At 41.7% G+C, this 13080-nt stretch overlaps 1 protein-coding gene across 4 annotated transcripts in view; it reads left to right on the plus strand.

Annotated features, from left to right (window-relative positions):
• Positions 1 to 2282: 2282 nt before the first annotated feature.
• Positions 2283 to 13080, plus strand: part of LOC113036260 (leucine-rich repeat and fibronectin type III domain-containing protein 1-like protein) — a 205031-nt gene continuing 194233 nt past the window's right edge. For all 4 annotated transcript variants that reach the window (XR_003274436.1, XR_003274437.1, XM_026192476.1 and 1 more), the window contains exon 1: positions 2283 to 3630. The gene's annotated coding sequence lies outside the window, so the exon portion shown is untranslated. The remainder of the gene's footprint in view (positions 3631 to 13080) is intronic.

The raw sequence follows: 13080 nt of genomic DNA on the forward strand, positions 1-13080 counted from the left end.
TTATGCTGTGAGCTTTTCATGCTTTTTATAGTTGGAGCTGCAAAACCTTTTTCATATCATAAAACATGCCTACCTCAATTTCCCAGAGACGCTTGGTGTTAAATGACTGGTTCTGTCCATACAGCCACATCCCCAAAGCTATGTCGCTTTACAATAATGTTAAAAAAGAGAAAAGACTAAAAATTGAACTTGTTAAATTGGTTTATCCTCAGTTTTGCTCAGCTAACAAAACTGTGCACTGTAGATATGTTTAATTTGTGGCAACAGAGCAGGAGGGAGTGTAACTCTTGGAATGTTTTGTTCATATTTTTGAGAAAAACAAGTGTAATGATTAGAATTAGAGGAAGTAAACATCTGTGATTTTCAAACTGCGTTGGAAATAAAAGTTAATTATGCATTTTCTTGAGAGAAGTCTGGCCATGGCTTGCCCTCCAGTTCTTTGTTCTTTGAGTCTGAATTTTTCCAACAATTTCCTTCCTTAGGGTTTGTTAGTCACACTCCTCTGGTGGCTTGCCATCGTGTAGGCCTACTCTCTATTTAAGGATGAACATGTTGCCAGAGTTTGCGTCAGGATTGTGTTACTCTCTCCATATTTGTCCTTTCCTTTGTTAAAATCTGGTCCGTGCAGATGCTTTTGTAACAGTTTGGTTTGACTCAATGAGTGTCTACAACCAGCTGCTTTGACATTTCGGGGCTTTGTGCAGTCGTGACAACTAAAGGTTATTTTAGTCTAACTTTGTGAAAAATTTGATAAAATAATTGGAGGTTTGTTATTGGAGGACACTGACCAAGTGATGCCCTGCATGTGCAATCCTTGTGGCTTTTCTGAAGGCAGCGACGATTCACAGAATTCTACAATGAGCACTCCTCTGTCTCTTGTATCTCTTTCACCCTCTGCCCACTCTTTCTTTCTTTCGTTCTTTCTCGCTTTTTGTTCACTCTCACTCAGCATCACGGCTCGATCTGTATGTGAAAAGTTGTTTGGTTTACTAGTTTATTCACCAGTATTTATACAACTCACTAATGCAACTTGACAGGATCCTTTAGGTCAGTGATAATTCTTCATTTGAGGATTCCAAAATTTGCTAATGCTGTTTAAACCCTGGGGACACCCGGTCTAATTAAAACATTGCTAAAGAAAGAAGCATCTGGAAAAAAAAGAGTCTCTAACCAGTAGCCAAAGCAATACTGCTGTAGGCTTATTAAATTCTCATCACATTTTGCTTTTAAATGCCACCAGGAGTTACTTTTACTACTGTATATAGTTCCCTTATATACACTTACAAAGCCTCTACACCTCCCCTTTTACTTCCTTTTAGCCAATCTCTCTCAAAAATGCACATATTTATTTGATTTTATAACACTAGCCTTTAGCTTATATTGCTCAGTACTTCAGCAGAGGTTAAAGATGAAACAAACTGTTAAGAGTTTTCATTTTTCCTGACCCCTGTCTGATCTCTGCCCATTCTCTAAATCTGTTTATTTCTGCCTTCCTCTGTTATTCTCTTTATCTCTTTATTATCCCCTGTCCTCCCGGCCCCACCACCACTAGCAACCGCAACCTTGAACTGTTTGGTGTACTGCCAATAACGCACCATATAATTTATCCCTCTTGCTAATCAGATAATTGTAGAACACTCACATTTTTAATCTATGAAATCCTGCAGAATCTGGAAAGTGAGCACACTAATCAGCCGCTGCGCTTGCTGTTTCAGCCATCTCTAATGGTAACATTCATCACCACAGCTCTTAATCCGCAGTATCCGGGACACCTAACGGAAAGACTTTGATGAATGTGATATTTAATTTTATTAACATAACCCGTTTAATATTATTTATGTTTCATAATTCAGTGTCTGCTCCTCTCTTCCTCCTAGTGGTAATTACAAGTATTTATCAGGCATAAAGCCTTTGACATCACATATGATGAAAGTAAAGCCAGTCATTCCCATCACATGGAGGTTCCTGACTAAAGACAAGAGCTGTGCATCTCATCTGTCTTGCCTCCACTGGCAACCTAGAGCAGCTGCACCTGAGCTATGCTTAGGGTCAAACAGCGATATGCAGATATAAGTGAGCAGTGTTTGTGCATATGTACTGGCTTGAACCAAGACTACTGGCAGTGATTTTTATTGTCAACAGTAGTGCATTCCAGAACATGAGCAGATAGCCTACCTTTAATAACAACTGATAAAATGTAAGCTTTTTCCTGCTTTGCAGCTGTAACTGCATTCACGTGGTCCTCTTCAAGTCCCTGCTCCACACGTTGAGAACCTATTGACAGTGTGGCTGTCTACTGTGTGTCCTGACAGACCCTAAACTTCAGCTACTGCAGGCTGAGGTCCAGGCGATGGCATCACCCACCGTCGTCATAAGGCATCCATCTGTTATCACCAGCTTGTAATCCCGGAGCAGCGACTTGTCAGTAGACAGAGCAGGACACAGATACGGAGGGAAGGAGACAGACAGGAGCGGGGCTGGTGGGCGTATCGCCTCCCGGGAAAAACCGCCGCACAGTGTGAAAGTAACTGCAGGAGGGACTGCTCATCGTAGCGGATCAGAGCGGGTTTTTAAAATGAGCTAAAGGACGTTAAATGTGGGATTTTCTTTCGCTGCGAAATTTGTTTCTCCTTCCATCTGAAGCTCGCCTTATTCTTTGACCTATAACGCCTCGTCCACCATCCTCCGGCTGCCCGCGGTGTGGTCCTGTGTTTTTCCTCACAGACAACAACGCCGAGAGCAGAGAGAGGTCAAGACAAAGTCACTTGTGTAGAGGAAAAAGGGGAGCAGCGGTTTCACTGAGCTATGTGATTTTATAGTTTCTGTTTTTTGGGGGTGGAGAGAAGAGTTACAAATTCGTGCACCTATTTTGTTTATTTATTTATTTTTTACCTGTGGAAGACCTTGGGACGGATAACACCTACCCACCATTACCCTGACAGGATTTTTGTTTCAGGCGTCTACAGATGAAACACGAAGAGCTGCGAAGGAGTAAGATTGGACCTTAGGACAGCAGAGGCAGCTGCTGAATGGGGAAGCGGAGATCACCCATAGGGGAGACCGGCAAATGAGTCCAGCGTGGTTTCCTTTACTACACATCGCTTTTCCTCCACTCTTTAGACACGGGAACCCAGCGATACTAACCTCCAGCGTTTGTGTATTTTCCTTCAAATGACCGATTAACGGAGTCTAAACAGAAACAGGGGGGAGCTCGTATGGAGTCCAAATGAGCGCTCAACGCAGCGGTGCGCCGGTTTAACGGCGTTTCCCCCCTCTCTCTTACAGTCCTGTCCCAGCGGATCACTAGCGGACAGTGGATAGCTGTAGGTTATAGACTGCGACCGGCCTTGCACCCGTAAAGGGCTTTTGATGCAAACTCAACGGGAACTAAATTGAAACGCTTGCCTTGCCCCGTCTCCCCTCCAGCAGCCCCGCAGCGCGGTTAGCCTTGCGCGGTGTCAGACAACAACATAAAAAAGTGGATATATTTTCTTATTGGGCTTGAAAATTATTCCGATCAGAAAGGGGATTATTTAGTATTTTCTTTCGAGTTCTTCACCTGGCTTGAAAAGGGAGCAAATAACCAGAGGAGACATAGCCTCAACAACAGGAGGAGAGGCAGACGCGCAGGTATGATAGTGTCTATCTACTTTTCCCCTCTGTCCGATTATCGCACCATTTTCTCTCCCCGTTCCCTCAACCACCTTCCCCCGTCTGCATGTTCTCGTTTTTTTTTGTTTTTTTGTTTGTTTGTTTTTTTTAAATGCCGCATCGCTTTTTAGAGGTTGGTTTGTAATTTTAGAAGAGCCGAGTTGAGTACATAGACAGAGAGACAGAAGAGATGGCAGATGGGAAGATAATGGCGCTGGTGGGTTTTTTTCTCCCCTACGATTCAGAGATGGTGATATCCTCTCTCCAGATTAAACACAGGAGGAAAAGAGAGACGGTGAGACGAGAAGGGATGATGTTGCTGAGGGGTAAAGTGTGAAGTAACATGTGTCAAACAGATAAGGAGATATGTTAAGAGACCGTGGCAGGACATGGGGTGAAAAGAGAAGTCTGAGAGTTTAAAGAAGGAAAAGGGTGACTTGGTTGTGAAAGAAAGGCAGAACTGAATAACCAAACCGTTGTGGAGACGAGAACAAACAGGGAGAGAAGTGAGACAGGAGGGGCTTAAAGGGATCTGATAGGGGAAGAGGGCAGAAGAGAGGGTGCTGAGGTGGAATACAGAGAAGGAGCAGGAAGAGGAGATGGGCTCTGTGATAGGGAGGGGGAGAAGGCAGGGCATAATGGCCAGAGAGAGGGTTCTGCTGGAAAGGTGAGTAGAGAGAATATAAGGGGAAGGGTGAAAGTAATGGAATCAAATAGAATGAGGGGGGAGTTGGTGAGGTGAGGAGGGGTTAGCTTACTGGTGCAGGTGGGGAGAAGGATCAAGACGCTGTGCAAGAGGAGTGAGGAAGGCTAGAGCTCAAGAAAGCTCTAAAAAGATGGAGGCCAAGTGTAGAACACTCCATCAATCTATGCTGGAGACACTATGTGGTATTATCCAATGGATTGCTGCGCAACTGCCATTGCTGCACCATGGAGACAGAAAGATATAAAGACAGGAGGAGAAACCATTAAAAAAAAAAGGCAGGAAGGATAGATTTACGAAGCCAATAATTTAAGTTGCTGTGTCAGCTCATCAGCTCCTCTTTACCTGGTAAATTCTTCCTATCCCTAACTGCTTCATTTGCATTTTGATTGGGTTTTGCAATGGCTCTAAGCCACCTTAAAACACATGTAAACACACATGCAAGAATATACAACATTTGCAGGGAGGGCTTTTCTGGTTTTCCTGTCTTCATTGGAATGTGTATACCTGTGGCTTAGCTGAAGCCTTTTTTTGTTCTGATAATTCAATCTTTCCTGCCTATGTTGTGTCATTCTTCCTGGCTCGTGTTAGTGCAGCGTGTTTGAATGTAGCTCAAATTGCTGTCTAGGCAGAATATTTTGAAAGATTCAATTGATGATGATATTTTAATGCCTTTCAGATCACAGTGAAGTTCTTTATGCATATGATCAGTATTACACAGTTGGAAGTTAATGGAATCATGAAGAGCACTTGCTGTCAGCATACTGTACCACTGATCATGACCCACTTTAGACTGCAGCAGTAAAATTCTAGTAGAGAACAAAGATTTTGTTGAGATTAAACTTTTAAGCCTTAAACATGGCAAGTATAAACCAAAAAAATTTAAAGCTGACTTTTTTCCACAAACTAACACAAACATACTCTTCATTCATCCTTTTGTATAATAGGAGTTAAAACTCGTGTACAGTGAGGGGACTTAGCTGATCCCCTGGTGAATTTGTAAGTTTGCTTACTTAGAAAGAAATGAAGAGTTTCTAGTTTTTATGGCAGTTTCATTTGAATGGAGAGAGACAGGATGTCAACTAAAACCCCAGAAAAAACAACAACACATTGCATAAAAGTTATAAATTGATCTGCATGCCATTAAGAGAAGTAATATTTGAATCCCTACAACCTAGCCAGAATTCTGGCTTGCATAGTTAGTCAACTGCACATAGTCATGAGCTCAATTCATTATACAAAAAGTGCATGTGTCCACAGAATCAATTTCTTTAAATCCAACCTCTCCACCATCATGTGCAAGACCAAAGAGCCATCAAAGGACATCAGGGACAAAATTGTAGATCTGCACAAAACTGGAACGGGCTACAAGTCCATCAGCAAGAAGCCTGGTGAGAAGGTTACGACTGCTGGTGCGCTTATTCAGAAATGAAAGAAATATAGAATGAACCGTACTTTCCCTAGGTGTAGAGCCCCATGCAAGATCTTGCTTCATGGGATGAGGATGATAATGAGAAAGGTGATGGACCAGACCAAAACTACACAGGTTGTTTGTGATTTGAATACAGTTGGGACCACAGTCACTGAGAACACCACTGGTAGCACACCACAGCGTAATCAATTGAAATCTTGCAGTGTCCACAAGAGCACCCTGCTGAGAAGGCACATGTACAGGCTTGTCTTAAGTTTTTTTTTTTTTTTTTTTTGTCTTAAGTTTGCCAGTGAACATCTAAATGATTTGGGAGTCACTGTGTTTGGAGGACAAGAAATGCTGAGTATGATCCAAAGAACACTGTTCCAACAGTTATAGAATAGAATAGAATAGAATAGAATAGAATAGAATTTAATTCAACTTTATTGTCATTGCACATGCACAGGTACAGGACAACGAAATGCAGTTTGCATCCATCCAGAAGTGCTTTAGCCATGATATAGATATATTACAATATATATTAGCAATAATATAGATATGTAAGTATATTACAGAAATGGGTCTATTATGGTATGTTATAATGTACACGGTATGAAGTATGTTATGAATATTCTATAACTATAAGTATGTACAGGCTGTAGTGAGTACAAGCTATGTACAGGCTATGAACAGGATATAAATATGAAATAAAAAACTATACAGAAATCTGAGATATACAGTTATACAGAAATGTGAACTATGCAGGTTATAAACAGTTGTAGGATTAAAAATTATCGTATGTACAGAATGATTATTTACACAGAACTATACAGTAGTGCAGTTAAGACAAGTAAGATATGTGGATAATTTCTACAGAGGCTATATAAAGTGCTAGTGGTTGTGAGTGGTGGTTCAGTCCATGTTATTATTGTGTGTTTGAGGGTACAGTTGTCCATTGTGTGTGTGTGTGTGTGTAGGTGGTTGTGGGTGTGTGTATGTTCAGTCCATGACTTTAACGTGGGTCAGATGTCAGGAGGCAGAGTTCAGGAGTCTGACAGCTGTGGGGAAGAAGCTGTTCCGGTACCTGGTGGTCTTAGTCCGGAGGCTCCTGTAGCGCCTCCCAGAGGGCAGGAGGGTGAAGAGTCCATGTGATGGGTGACTGGGGTCTTTGATGATTTTCCCAGCCCTTTTCAGACACCGCTTCCTGTAGATGTCCTTTATGGCAGGAAGTGGTGCTCCGGCGATGCGCTGGGCAGTTTTCACGACCCTCTGCAACGCCTTCCGGTCCGAGGCAGAGCAGTTCCCGTATACAGTTGGTCAGGATGCTCTCGATGGTGCAGCGATAGAAGTTCACCAGGATGTCTGAGGACAGGTGGTTCTTCCTCAGAGTCCTCAAGAAGAAGAGGCGCTGGTGAGCCTTCTTGACCAGCTTGGAGCAGTTGGTCGTCCAGATGAGATCCTCGGAGATGTGGACTCCCAGGAACTTGAAGCTGCTCACACGCTCCACAGCCGTCCCCTTAATGTGGATGGGTGGATGTGGGTCAGCATTCCTCCTGTAGTCCACAATGAGCTCCTTGGTCTTCTCGGTGTTAAGCAGCAGGTTGTTTGTGTCGCACCACTCAGCCAGACGATCTACCTCCTCCCTGTAGGCGGCCTCATCATTGTCACTGATGAGGACAATCACTGTGGTGTCATCTGCAAACTTAATGATGGTGTTGGAACCATCAGCAGGTCTGCAGTCGTGGGTGAAGAGGGAGTAGAGGAAAGGGCTCATCACACAGCCTTGTGGTACACCCGTGTTCATTGTGATTGTAGATGAGCAGCTGTTATCCAGCCGGACATGTTGGGGGTGGTTGGTCAGGAAGTCCAGTAACCATTTGCAGATGAGAGAACTGATGCCCAGGTCTGTCAGTTTCCTGATGAGTTGTGAGGGGTGGATTGTATTGAATGCTGAACTGAAGTCTATAAACAGCATTCTGGCATAGGTGTTGTTGTTGTCCAGGTGTGAGAGGACAGAGTGCAGTGCGATGGAGACTGCCTCCTCTGTGCTCCTGCAGTATGCGAATTGGTGGGGGTCCAGGGTGGGGGGGAGACAGGATTTGAAGTGTGCTAGGACCAGCTGCTCTAAGCACTTAATGATGATGGGGGTGAGTGCTACTGGGCGGTAGTCATTGAGGCTAGATGGGTTGGAGTTTTTGGGTATCGGGACGATGGAGGTGGATTTGAAGCAGGCCAGTACCACAGTGTGGGCCAAGGACAGATTGAATACTCCTGCAAGCTCCCCAGAACACGCTCTGAGAACATGCCATCAGGACCTGCAGCCTTGTGGACATTGATCCTGCTCATCACCGCTCCTACATCGGTGGGGGAGAGAGTCAGAGGTTGGTGGTCTGGCGTCATGTCTGTTGTGGTTGTGGGGTTCCCTCGCTCAAAACAAGCATAAAAGTTGTTGAGCTCGTTGAGGAAGGAGACATCAGAGGATGCGGGGGAGGGTTTGGTGGTCCTATAGTCTGTAATGGTCTGGAGTCCTTGCCACATGCGTCGGGGGTTGGAGAAGTGTTCTTCTACCTTCTTTTTGTAATGGTGTTTGGCTTTTTTGATGCCCTTCTTTAGATTAGCCCTGGCTGTGCTGTAGGCGTGTGCATCTCCTGACCTAAAGGCAGTGTTGCGGGCCTTCAGGAGGAGACGAACATCAAGGTTCATCCAAGGCTTCTGGTTGGGGTACATGGTGATGCATGGAGGTGGGAACATTATGCTTTGGGGCTATTTTTCTGCTGAACATAAAAGACGACTTCACTAGAGTGAGTGGCCAACATCTTAGATGGGAACCTCCTTCCCTCAGCCAGAATAATAATAATAATAATAAATTTTATTTATGAGCGCCTTTCAAGTCACCCAAGGACACTTTACAATAGGATAAAACACTTAGTAAAACAATGGCAGAATAAGAACAATAAAATAACACTGAAACAAACTGCAAAGGCAATAAAGGAGTGGCTAAAGAAAATGCACATTCACATCATGGAGTGGCCTAATCAGCCTCTAGATCTCAATCATATAGAAAATCTGAAGCTTCAAGTTGCCAAGCAGCAGCCAAGAGTTTCTGTAAAGAGGAGTGAGCCAAAATCCTTCCCGTCATATGTGTAAAACGGGTGACTAACTACAGGAAACATCTAAATTCTGTGCTTGCCAACAACAGGAGAGTTCATTCGGGCGGTTAAGAAAAACTAAAATTGGATGAAAGCCATGTTTTATTTTCATTTCTTAATGGCAAGAAGCACAGTTTTATGAAAATATGACATGAAATATAAATATGAAATATTTTCACCTGAAGCAGTTAAAAATATAAACTATTGTGTCCTGGAATTACTGGAGATATATGTGGATGAATGTATATTTATTACTATAGGTTATCTTCCCAAAAGCAGATGCTCTGAGTCCATGAATGATGTTGTTGGTTGGTTAAAAAAATGGACGGTTTAATGATCATAAACAGACCAATTTGCACTCTGAAGTCAGAGAATCCATGACACTGCTCTGAATATTAATATATTTATTCATGTGAGAAAAGCTTTTTGTTTTCACGAGTGGAAAACCAATTTAACTGTTTTGTTTTGGGTATTTTGAAAAAAACACCTTTTCCCATTTGTGAGTCAGAAAATCAGAATACATGCAAATGCCTTTGTTTGTTAAGTGCAGCGGAGACCAAACTCATTGCTGAAAGCGAGAAATAAATGACAGACCACAGGTTCATTGGATTTAATTTCATAAAGTAAAAGTAATAATTTTATTGGTCATTACGGTGTTTCAGTATAACATCTGTTTCATCACACCCCAGTCCTCAGTATACAGATGCTAAAAATGGTAAATATAAACCTAATACCATAGCTGCCCCAACCACAGAATTTTATAGGGTCTCAGTATAAAGCACCAGAAGGCAACTGTTCTTGTGAATTGGTGCTCTATAAATAAACCTGAATTGAATTGAATTTGGTTAAAGTTAAAGACAGAGGAAAGCGTGATGGCTGCCTATGTCATAGGGTATTGAGATGTCCCTACAATGGTACTACATTTTGAAAAAAAAAATAAATTACACAACTGAGTCTTACCTGGTTGTCAGCTATCGATACAGCAACAAGGAGACATGTTGACAAAGCACCAGGGATATAGCTGTGTGGGGATTTCCACAGTGAACGACAAAATTTTAATTTACCACTTTATTAGACGATTCGCACTAGCATAAAAGAGGTATTTCCTACACAAAGTATTTGGTAAAGAAATAGGTGTAAAGCAGTAAAGAGCTTCACAAAATGACTCTTGTATCAGAGAATGGGATCCATTAGGCTTAAGAAGATTTGGAAAGCCTACGTGATCTGTCTGATTTTTTAATCCCATTCATGTGTGTAGGGAACCAACAAAAACGTCTTGGCCACACATGGACTTGGTCCAAAATCACTACCTACTCTATGTACTACCACTGGGTAGTAGCGTACACAGTCATTTTGCTTTTTCTTGTACTGTGTGATGAAAAGTAGTTTACAACTGATCTCTATCCAAGCGACTGGCAAGACATTGCTTACCATTATGCCGGCCTCAGATAATCAAGTGTACAGAAAGTGAAATATTACAACTGCTATGTGTAATGTGGCTGTATGCTTATCAACTCCTATGTGAGTAGTACTACGAGTATTGGATTTACTAACTTTTAATTTTTGGTTTTACTAGAGGAATGTTTGTCAGTATTAATTTGTTTTGCTGATTCATTTGATGAGTTTCAATTATGCAATTTTGCAAATAACTCACTATGTAGTCCTCTATGCCACAAAGGCTGTAGAGATTACTGCATGACAAGGATTTTGGACAGAACCACGCTCTCTTTTAAGTCCACCTTGGACAGTTTTGTGCTTAGTGGTGGTTTTGCTCTTGCTAGAAAATTCAGCATCTTTACAGCTCACTGAATTAATGATGTTATATATTATGTTATATTTGTCGTGCTGTGTGCCTAATATATCATGTTCTTTAATGCAATTTGAATCCAATCTGTTGCTATGCACTGGGTCTTGCATGGTTGGCTCCACAATCTGATGCATAAACAGCGTTCAGCTCCTTGGTGATTGTGTATGCGTATGACATATTAATTAAATGTATTTTAGAACAAAAAAAAATCCCTCTCAAAACTATTTTATGTTATCTTATTTAGTTATGTATCAATTTTTAGGCAACATTGCTTCACTTGTACTTAACTTTCACCACAATTTCCTGCTGTAGAGAATTTCATCTGTACAGCAAATCATCTGATCTATATCTCTGCAAGATAGCCATTAAGCGTATTTCTGAAAAATGTAAATAACAGACTTTGAAATGGCTTTAGTAAAGACAGTGGATTTGCATGTTGTGTGTAAACAGTTCTGAGGCAAATATTTCCTACATAGTGGAGGGACAGAGACTTGTGTCCCTTCATGATTGCTCTGATTTATTTGGGTTGTAAATGCTTCTATTATGCCATTACTTTTAACCACAGTAGTCAAATGTGTACTGTACAATAATTCAGGTGATTATAATTCAGATAATCAAACAGGTGGGTCCTTCTTTCAGATTGAGAGCACCAGAGGTGGGTGATTGATGGGAGACATGCGACTATAAAAAAAAGCCATAACACTGCTGCTTCTGCCAGCTGACAATGCAGGGTTCTTGATCATGTTTACAGTTTATTGAACCATGCTGAGTCCAAGCTGGAAAACGGAAAGCTTGATTTGGCGAGGAAGGAGTGGATCGAGGTTTTCAGAAGCGTGGACAAGAATCTGTCTCAGTCTTGTGTATTTTTACAGCAGCACAATCAGGTACTGTCTCTATTAATAAAATCATACGATACATTACAGAAGTGATGAATACTGAATGACAATAGTGCTCCATTAGTGTGAGTCCGACTTTTCATGCTCATAATTTATCAATTTATGATTAGCTAGAAAAGCAATCAAAACCCTGCTCAAAATACAGTAACTTGGAACAATAAACCCATTTATTTTTTGGCATCATATAAAATCCTCTCCTTCTGTCAATGTCAGATTGAAAAATGAACCTGAAGAGAAGTGTAAATTCTGGAGGAGTGTAAGACCAACTGATTGATGCCTCTGTGTGAAAAAGTCAGCAGAAAATAAATGGAACTCACACAGAGAAACTCACTGAGTTTTAGAGACCACGGAAAATCTGTTTCATCACTGTGGGGAAGCAATGTATACATCTATAGGGTGCAAGGAAAACACATGTAGTGGTTTTTGTAATGTTTACATTGTTGAATCCAACTGGATTATGTGCAGGAGTTGACCTTTATTCAGTGAGGCAGGTAAGTTAAGACCAAATTCTTTGTTTGCATAAAGAAGACAAACGAGAATGAAATAAAAAAAAAAGTTTAAAAAAAGTAACGGAAGAAGAATGACAGAAACTTAGGGAGAGACGAGGAGATGGAAAAAAATAATGAATATTTTGCAATAAAGCTGTAGGTGTTAAGACTGCGATATGGCATCGTGCTGTTTTATAGTTTTATGTCTTTTTGATGTATTCAACACAGTGACATGCTGTCCACTACGGCAGGGGTTTAAATGTCTACACAGTCTGTGCGTGTGCGCTCGTGTCTCTGTACATGCGCATGGCAACAGATGCTGGTTCAGTGGCGCCATCCCACCTCACCAGGGAGGAACAGGAGAGAGATGCTGCTGAAAAGAGAGAGAGGTGAAGAGAAGGGGGGGGGGGATGGTGCCAGGAGAAAGAGAGGGAGAGCAAGAGGGAGCTGTGTGCTGAATGCCAAGCAGCATGGTATTAGAATGGTGCTGTGTTGAGCAGGCAGGCAGTGGGATACAATATTGCTCAGCTAAACCACAGTCAGTTTTCTAACTTTGTCTACAGCAGGTACAACATGGGCTATTTTTGCTGATTTATTGTGACCATGTAAATCAATTGTGTCAGTGTAGAAAATGTTAACCTTCTTCCATACCCTCCATCTAACATAATGTACAGAACATCGGCCTAAATAGGTTGTAGTAGCTATGAATACCTCTTTTGTCAAGAATAATATGGGGATCTATTTTTATCATCCTTTGACCCACCTTGCCTTGCCTTTGTCTCTTATATACTGGTGTGCATCAGCAATCTTTTTGCCTGTAGAATGATTGGTCCAGTTATTTCCAATTCCCATACAATACCTTTGCTTTGGGTATCTGGAGATACTCAGCATCAAACAGTGACAATTCCATAATCTGTATTCCTGTATTGGTAAGACATTTGCTGTAAAAGGAGCCTGGAATTGAGAGATAAAAGT

The sequence above is a fragment of the Astatotilapia calliptera genome, chromosome 14 (genome assembly GCF_900246225.1).
Source record: "Astatotilapia calliptera chromosome 14, fAstCal1.2, whole genome shotgun sequence".
NCBI lineage: Eukaryota > Metazoa > Chordata > Actinopteri > Cichliformes > Cichlidae > Astatotilapia > Astatotilapia calliptera.